Here is an 8,383-nt window from a genome sequence, read left to right as displayed (position 1 = left end):
TGCTGGGATTACAGGCATGAGCCACGGCACCCGGCCTCACCCCCTCTTACCAAGTGCTGGGCTGGCACCCAGGACCTCAGCAGCAAAGGGAGCTTCACAGGCATCAGATGAGGAAGGCTCAGAAGGCTGAGCGCAGGGAAGGAGGCTGTCTGCAGGACACTGAGGACTTTGGGGAAGGCACTCAGCCGGGAAGTCAGACATGACCTCATCCTAGTTGAGGTTCCCTAGAAGCAGAGCCTGGGATGGAGATGTGGGTGCATGTGGTTTTCTGGAAGTGAGGGTTCTCGGAAGAGGGGAGTAAGGAGACAAGGGGCAGGAGGAAGAACAGCAGACAGGTCCCAGCTGGAGACCTGATCCCAGGGCAGGTCTGAAGCATGAGTCTTCTGAGTCAGTCCTGCCCAGAGGCAAGGGGGCCCTGCTGAGGACCTGTCCTCGCTCAGTCGGTCCCTCTGGGCTGCCAAGAAGGGTGGGTGAGGGGTGGGAAACAGCTGTGAGCAGTCAGCGGCTACACTTGAAGCCGCCGGCCCCTTCCTTCCTCTTCTTGGCTGCACACCTGCTTTTGGGGAAGGAGCTCGTGAACCGGTTGCGGCCGGGGTGGGAAGAATTAAAGAGACACTCCCGAGCTCAGTGCTTGAGGGCCCAGGGCTTCAGAGGCAGAGGCAGCTGGGTTCGAATCTTGATTCTGGGTTGACTCAAGTCTCCTGCGTGGAGCTCCAGGGGCGCACAGCTCATGGGGTGCGGTACGGATCACCATGGCCATGTGCTAGGCGCTTTTTCCCCAACAGCCCGGCGCATGGCAAGTGCTCAACGAATCATGGCTTTGCAAACATCTCCAAGTGTCACAGGCCTGGCCTCTATGGTGGGAGATTTACCATCAGTCGCCAGGTGTTGGGGAGGGAAGAGAAGGAGTTCGGGTGTCTTCCTGAACTCATTCCAGCACCCACAGGCGCTGAGTGCACTTCTACCTGGGTCAGGTCTTGCTCCTTCTCACCGAGTGTGAGGCGGACACACAGGACCCCGGCAGAATGGAGGTCATGAGAGTCCAGATAGGAACCAGACCTGTGGCCTTGGGGGGATCCAGACCTCTGTGTTTGGGAGTCCTGGCTTCCCCAACTTCCCCTCCTAGCCTCAGCCCCTATGGATGGGAAAAGTACTCCCAACTGGCATGACCAATCGATTGGTTTGGGGCACAAATCTGGGTCCTCTCCGAGGAGCAACTTGGCAGGAGGTACAGGCAGTCTGGCCTTGGCCTTGGCCAGAGTGCTACTTTGAAAGTGCTTCAAACTCGCCAATGATGTTCTAAAGCCCTGATGACAAATCCCAGCCTTCCGCAGGACCTGCTCTGGCGGAGACACCCCTTGGGCCTCACTGCAAACCACACGACCCACCTCCTGTGCCCCGCCTGCTCCAGGCACACGGGAGTCCCTGTTGCTCTACAGCTTCAGGTCTCTCGGGCGGCAGTGCCTTCCCCTACCTGCCCGTGGCCAACTTGTCCTTTTTTTTTTGGTAGTCAGACAGGGTCTCATTCTGTCGCCTAGGCTGGAGTGCAGTGGTGAGATCAAAGCTCACCTCAGCCTCACCACAATCCTCCCACCTCAGCTTCCTAGATAGCTGGGACTACAGGCACCCACCACCACATCCAGATAATGTTTTTATTTTATTTTTTTTTCTAGAGACAGGGGTTGGGGTGGTCTCACTATGTTGGCCAGGCTGGTCTTGAACTCCTGGCCTCAAGTGATCCTCCTGCCTCAGCCTCCCAAAGTGCTAAGATCACATGCATGGGCCACGGTGCCCGGCCTGCCATTACCTTTGACGCATGGACAAGAGGTAGCCTCCCGTAAGTAGCAGTAGCCACGATAATAGCAATCATTTCTCTTTGCACCGGAGTCATTTAAGCACTGTCTGCTTATTTTTGATATTATTGTCCCTGTTTTACATTTGCAGAAACCGAGGCTTAACAAAGTTAAAGTCACCTGCCCGTAGCATGTGGTGGACTTGGGGTTTGGACTCAGGGCTGCAGAAAATAAATAACCAGGTTGCCATGGGGTAAGTGCACTGCAGGAGAAGTTGCTTACAGGTGAGGTATCAATGTCCTGTGGCTGCAATTATCACATTACCACAAACTGAGGCGCTTAAAACGACAGCAGTGTATTCTCTGTTCTAGAGTCTAAAAGCTTGAAATCAAAATGTCATCACGACTACCTCCCCCTGGAGGATCTGAGGAGGGTCCTTTCTTGCTTCTTTCTGCTTCTGATGGCTCCAGGCATCCTGGGACAGGGGGCTGCATCACTCTGCACATGGCCTTTTTTTTTTTTTTTTTTGAGATAGGCTCTCACTCTGTTGCCCAGGCTGGAGTGCAGTGGCGTCAAGACCTGGGTCAGGTCTTGCTCCTTCTCATTGAGTGCGAGGTGGGCACACAGGACCCCGGCAGAATGGAGGTCATGAGAGTCCAGATAGGAACCAGACCCCTGGCCTTGGGGGGATCCAGACCTCTGTGTTTGGGAGTCCTGGCTTCCCCAACTTCCCCTCCTAGCCTCAGCCCGTATGGATGGAAAAGTACTCCCAACTGGTATGACCAATCAATTGGTTTGCGGCACAAATCTGGGTCCTCTCTGAGGAGCAAGTTGGCAGGAGGTACAGGCAGTCTGGCCTTGACCAGAGTGCTACTTTGAAAGTCATTATCAAGCTTATATTATTTAGACGGGGAAATGCTATGTCAGGGGCGCCAATTATTAGGGGTACTAGTCAGTTCCTGAAGCTTCCAATTATGATGGGTATGACTATAAAGAAGATTATGATCACCTCCTGAGCTTAGGTGACCCTCAGCCTTCTAAGTAGCCAGGACTACAGGCACACGCAACCACAGCTGGCTAATTTTTTTGTATTTTTGGTAGAGAGGGGTTTCACTACATTGCCCAGTCTGGTCGCGAATTCCTGGGCTCAAATGATTCACCCTCCTCAGCCTCCCAAAGTGCTGGGATTACAGGTGTGAGCCATGGTGCCCGGTCACCACATGGCGCCTTCTCTCCCGTGTGTCTGTAGCTTAAAGGTCCTTCTTCGTTTTTCTTAGGCAGACACCTGTCATTGGGTTTAGAACCCACCCTAAATCCAGGATGATCTCATCTCGAGATTCTTAACTTGATGACATCTGCAAAGACCGTATTTTCTTTCTTTTCTGTTCTTTTTTTTTTTTTTTTTTTTTTTGAGACAGAGTCTCGCTCTGTCGCCAGGCTGGAGTGCAGTGGCACAGGCTCACTGCAACCTTCGCCTCCCGGGTTCAAGCTATTCTCCTGCCTCAGCCTCCCGAATAGCTGGGATTACAGGTGCGTGCCACAATGCCCGGCTAATTTTTTTGTATTTTTAGTAGAGATAGGGTTTCACCATGTTAACCAGGATGGTCTTTATCTCCTGACCTCGTGATCCGCCCGCCTCGGCCTCCCAAAGTGCTGGGATTACAGGCGTGAGCCACTGCGCCCGGCCTGGCAAAGACCCTACTTCCAAATCAGATCACCTTCACAAGTGCTGGGAGTTAGGACGCGGATGTGTTTTTTGGGGGAGGCGTCATTATCAAGTCACTACAGCTGTGGTGGGGAACAGGATTAGGCAATCTGCTGCCCACCCTCCCCACCCCCCATGCACTGAGAAAGGTGAGGACGATTGGCTCAACCCTGGAGAGAAGGTGAAGGAGGCACCGAGATGATAGGGACAGAGAGAGCTACCATACTCCACTCTCTGCTGGAAACCCTGTTGACAAAGGAGGAAGCAGCCCAGGGAAGCTCCCGCAGGTCCTAGCTCAGAACAAAACAGCTACGCCTCACTCTGTGGGCCCAGAGCAGATCACTGCCAGCCGGCCCCTGCAGGCTCTCTGGCCTGGGCTCCCTGGCACGTGGGATCCCTTGGCCCCATCTGGAGGAAGCCCCACCGAGCCAGAGCCAGGGGAAGAGCTGCTGGCTGGACCTCAGGCCCAAGGCAGACACCACCCAGGCCCTTCTTTCGGTTCTGCAAACGCCACTGGCTCTGCTGGCTCTGAGAACAAAGAGTCCAGCCCCCGTGCACATGACTATGCGGTGCCCTCAGCCCCCGCATGGGTCAGAGTTTTCCGTGTGCCGCCTCCTCGTCCTTCTTCTGCCGAATGCCTGGAATTCCACAGGAATTTCCACAGAGGCCCACCCCGCTCCGAGCCCCCTAGTGAAGGAAACAAAGGCCAGCTCTGAGGCCCGGGGCTGGGAGGGCTGTGCTGGCGGCCACTCCAGAGATTTGCTGTCTTAGATAGGAAAGGACGGCCTGGGATCCTGTACCCCAGGGATCTTCTTGGAGGCCCTACTTTGGGGCCTGGGAAAGGAGGTCTCTCCAGCCCCCTCACCCCTGCATACATATAAGTGCATCCCCCAACACACGGGCACACAGGAACCAGAGACATGCCTGGCCACACAAGCACACATCACGCTGGAGGCAAGATGGGTAGACCTGTTCCCAGGGTGCCCCCATCCCCATGGACCTGGAGCAGCCCAGGGCCAGCTGAACAGGGAAGTGGCCCAGCCTGAGTATTGCCTTGGAGTAAGCCAGCCAGGGCTCCAAACTCAGCTCTGCAACCTCAGGCAAGTTACTCAACCTCTCTGTGCCTCCCTCACCTCATTTGCAAATAGTCATGTCAGAGGGGTTTGCACCAGAGCAACTCCATCTTGAATAGGGGCTGGGTAAAATGACGCTGAAACCTACTGGGCTGCATTCCCAGACTGTTAGGCATTCTAAGTCACAGGATGAGATAGGAGGTCAGCACAAGATACAGATCTAAAGACCTTGCTAATAAAACAGGTTGCAGTAAAGAAGCCGGCTAAATCACACCAAAACCAAGATGGCGACGAGGGTGAGCTCTGGTCTTCCTCACTGCTACACTCCCACCAGCGCCATGACAGTTTACAAATGCCATGGCAACGTCAGGAAGTTCCCCTATATGGTCTAAAAAGGGGAGGCATGAATAATCCACCCCTCGTTCATTCAGCATATAGTCAAGAAATAACCTTAAAAATGGGCAACCAGCAACCCTTGCATGGGGCTTCTCTGTCTATGGAGTGGCCATTCTTTATTCCTTTTCTTTCCTAATAAACTTGCTTTCACTTTATGGACTTGCCCTGAATTCTTTCTTGCACGAGACCCAGGAACCCTCTCTTGGAGTCTGGATCAGGACCCCTTTCTGGTAACAGTAGGACCCACCTGAAAGGGTGGTTGTGAGGATTAACTGAGTTGATGCGTGGATAGCATCCAAACCCTGGAACACAGGAACTGCCATGTATGTGCTTGCTGTGATTAGCAGCACCACACACACAGACATGTGTAAGGCCACTTAGCGATACATAGACACATGCAGAGGGACATGCGGAACCTCAACAACTCACACACAAATAGACACACAGACATGTGGGACATAAGGGGCATTTCTGAGCCACGCGCCCAGTACCTACATGCAGAGACACAGGCACTTATACGCACATGCACACAGATGAGGCCATCTTTGCAAAAATTATAACAGTGAGAAAATTGTGACAGTGAAGGGGATCTGATCTAACCGACTCCCATCTTGCCTTTCACCCCCAAACTGCTCCTCATCATTCCTGGGCTTGGGCCACACTAACTCTGGGGAACATTTAGTTGATAGTTTAAGTGATAACTTTTATTTTTAGTGCATAGTTTAATGATAATGATTCCCTTCCTCCAAACACAATCGCCTTTGTGAAGCTAACAAAAGGCCACCAGGTTACGAAGCTAAGGAATAAGAGAAAGCTAAATTCTGCTAAGGTGTAGACATACATGATTACCAGCCATTATTCCAGAGGCCACAAGATTTGTAACTTTCCCTATTGCCCCTGCAGATAACATCACTATTGTAGAATCTAAGGTCAGCCTTTTGAAACGTCTTTTCAGGTTTTTGCATTTCTGACAATCCACTGAGGACTCAGTGCACATGAGGACCGTTTTCCACAACCCTATGATTGCATCCCCTGCCAATCAGCAGCACCCATTCCCTGGCCAGTCAAACCATCCTTGAAAAACCCTAGCCTCTGAATTTTCAGGGAGACTGACTCGAGTCATAAAACTCCAGTCTCAGTCAGGCACAGTGGCTCATGCCTGTAATCCCAGCAATTTGGGAGGCCAAGGTGGTGGATCACTTGAGGTCAGGAGTTCAGGACCAGCCTGGCCAACATGATGAAACCCCATTTCTACTAAAAATGCCAAAATTAGCCAGGCATGGTGGTGGGCGCCTATAATCCCAGCTACAGCTACTCGAGTGGCTGAGGCAGGAGAATCGCTTGAACCTGGGAAGCAGAGGTTGCAGAGAGCTGAGATCACGCCATTGCACTCCAGCCTGGGTGTCACAGTGAGACACCATCTCAAAATAATAAAATAAAATAAAACTCCAGTCTCCCATTCAGCCAGCTCTGTGTGAATTAAACTCTTTCTCCCTTGCAAATTCCCATCATGATAAATTGGCTCTATCTGGGCAGTGGGCAAAATGAATCCATTAGGTGGTTACACAGATACACAAATGCATATTCAGAGCCTAAAGACAGATGCACCCACAGTGATTGCGCAAACACTTGCATAGACACACACTCATGCACGCACACAGATACCAAGCAACGCTGGGGCGATGTCTGCAACCAGCCCTCCAGCCAGAGCCAACCCCTGCAGTGGTTCATGATGGTTCCCGTGCTTCCTCTCCCTCTCCCCTCCCTTACGCCCTCCACCCTGGCTCACCTTTGTCCAGGACACACCTGGGAGTGGCCATGGGAACAAGAAGACTTCCATGTCCCTCAACAGGCTCCTTTGTCACCTCTCGGGTTATAATACACCGGCTCACACACAGGCCAGTTTCTGTCTGCCTGACTGCAGATACCCCCAAAGCGCCCACTTCAAGGAGGAAATGAAACCTGGGCTCCAGTAGCCTCTGACCCCATATCTGTCTCTCTGACCAAGGGGAAGAAAAACGCCCAAACTGCAACAGCTCCCACCTGTCTCCCCTCCTCTGGGCCAGCATCCCCAGAGGGACCCTTTTTGTCATCAGCGCCTCAACCCAGACCACGTGGATTAAAAGCTTTCTTCTGTGGGACATTCAGAGCATGTCTGAGCCACGCTCCCAGTACCTTTTTGACTCCTCCCAGACCTGTGTGGCAGGCGGCAGGGTTCCACACCCACACGGGCACATGGGGCCAGACTTGGGCTCTGGGTAGCACAAAGACATGGGGCATTTACAGGGGAGGTGGCTGGAGGCTTTGGAAGACACTCAGGCCATCACAGGCTGGGTTCTTTTTCCTCCCCAAGGCTCAGTCTGCTCATCTGTAAAAGGGGGTGAGAAGAACTGCCATCTGCATTGGGCATGAACATTGTGTGGGGTTACCCAGGCTCTGAGCTCCATCCCAAGCATGGAGAAATTTCCCTCCTTAGAAGGCTTGCAATTCTCCAGCCTCCTTGGAGCCAGGCTGAGGCAATCAGGTGTGCCTGCTCCAGATGGAATGGGTGCTAGTGAAGCAGCATCGTTGTCTGACGTAAATACGCGAGATTTGTTGTCTTACAGCCATGGAAAACTAGGACGCGGACGCACCAGAGTGAGGTTAAGAGCACCGGCTTAACAGGCGAAAGAAAGAGCTCTCTGCGCAGACACAAGTCCCAGAGAAAATGTGTTGCTGCTTCCGCAGTGGAATGCAGAAGGTTTTACAGATGAGCTTGAGAAGGCAGAGTCTGATTTACATAGGGCACGAAGATTGGTCGAACCAGGTGTGCTATTTGCATAGCACGTGAAGAACTGGTTAGGACTAGGTGTGCCGTTTGCATAGTGCATGAAGAAGCTGGCTGTCCCACCCTAATCTTTTATTATCCAGATAAGCTCTCTACCTGGCCAACGCCAATGTTGCCTGTTCCTTTACTGTACACACAGTGACGAAGAAAAGGGAAGATAGAGCCCCCGTTTTGAACGTACCTGGCCTTCAGGTAGGCCTTCCCTATTGGCACAGCTGCCAGCACTCACCTGTGCAAGCTTCCAGCTTGCTTAACTATGTCTGCAGCTCGATTTTCCAGCCTGCTCTTTGTTAGAAAAGAAATGATTTGGGGGCTACTTTTTATTAAAAGGGAAATTCCACCGAGGACTCTGTTGCCCTTACTATCTGCCTAAATATATATTTTTTCTTTTTCTTTTTTTTTTTTTTTGAGATGGAGTCTAGCTTTGTTGCCCAGACTGGAGTGCAGTAGCACAATTTCAGCTCACTGCAGCCTCCGCCTTCCGGGTTCCAGTGATTCTCCTGCCTCAGCCTCCTGGGTAGCTGGGATTACAGGCATGCACCACCAGTGTGCTCATCTGTAAAAGTGAGCCCAGCTAATTTTTGTATTT

General features: G+C 52.3%; 1 protein-coding gene across 1 annotated transcript in view; it reads right to left on the bottom strand.

The window, feature by feature from the left end:
• Positions 1-132, bottom strand: part of LITAF (lipopolysaccharide-induced TNF factor) — a 95,535-nt gene extending 95,403 nt beyond the window's left edge. The window contains exon 1 of the mRNA XM_011988111.1: positions 51-132. The gene's annotated coding sequence lies outside the window, so the exon portion shown is untranslated. The remainder of the gene's footprint in view (positions 1-50) is intronic.
• Between the last annotated feature and the right edge of the window lie 8,251 nt (positions 133-8,383).

Source organism: Mandrillus leucophaeus, unplaced genomic scaffold, assembly GCF_000951045.1.
Source record: "Mandrillus leucophaeus isolate KB7577 unplaced genomic scaffold, Mleu.le_1.0 Scaffold323, whole genome shotgun sequence".
Taxonomy (NCBI): domain Eukaryota; kingdom Metazoa; phylum Chordata; class Mammalia; order Primates; family Cercopithecidae; genus Mandrillus; species Mandrillus leucophaeus.
This window is presented reverse-complemented; position numbering and strand designations above follow the sequence as displayed.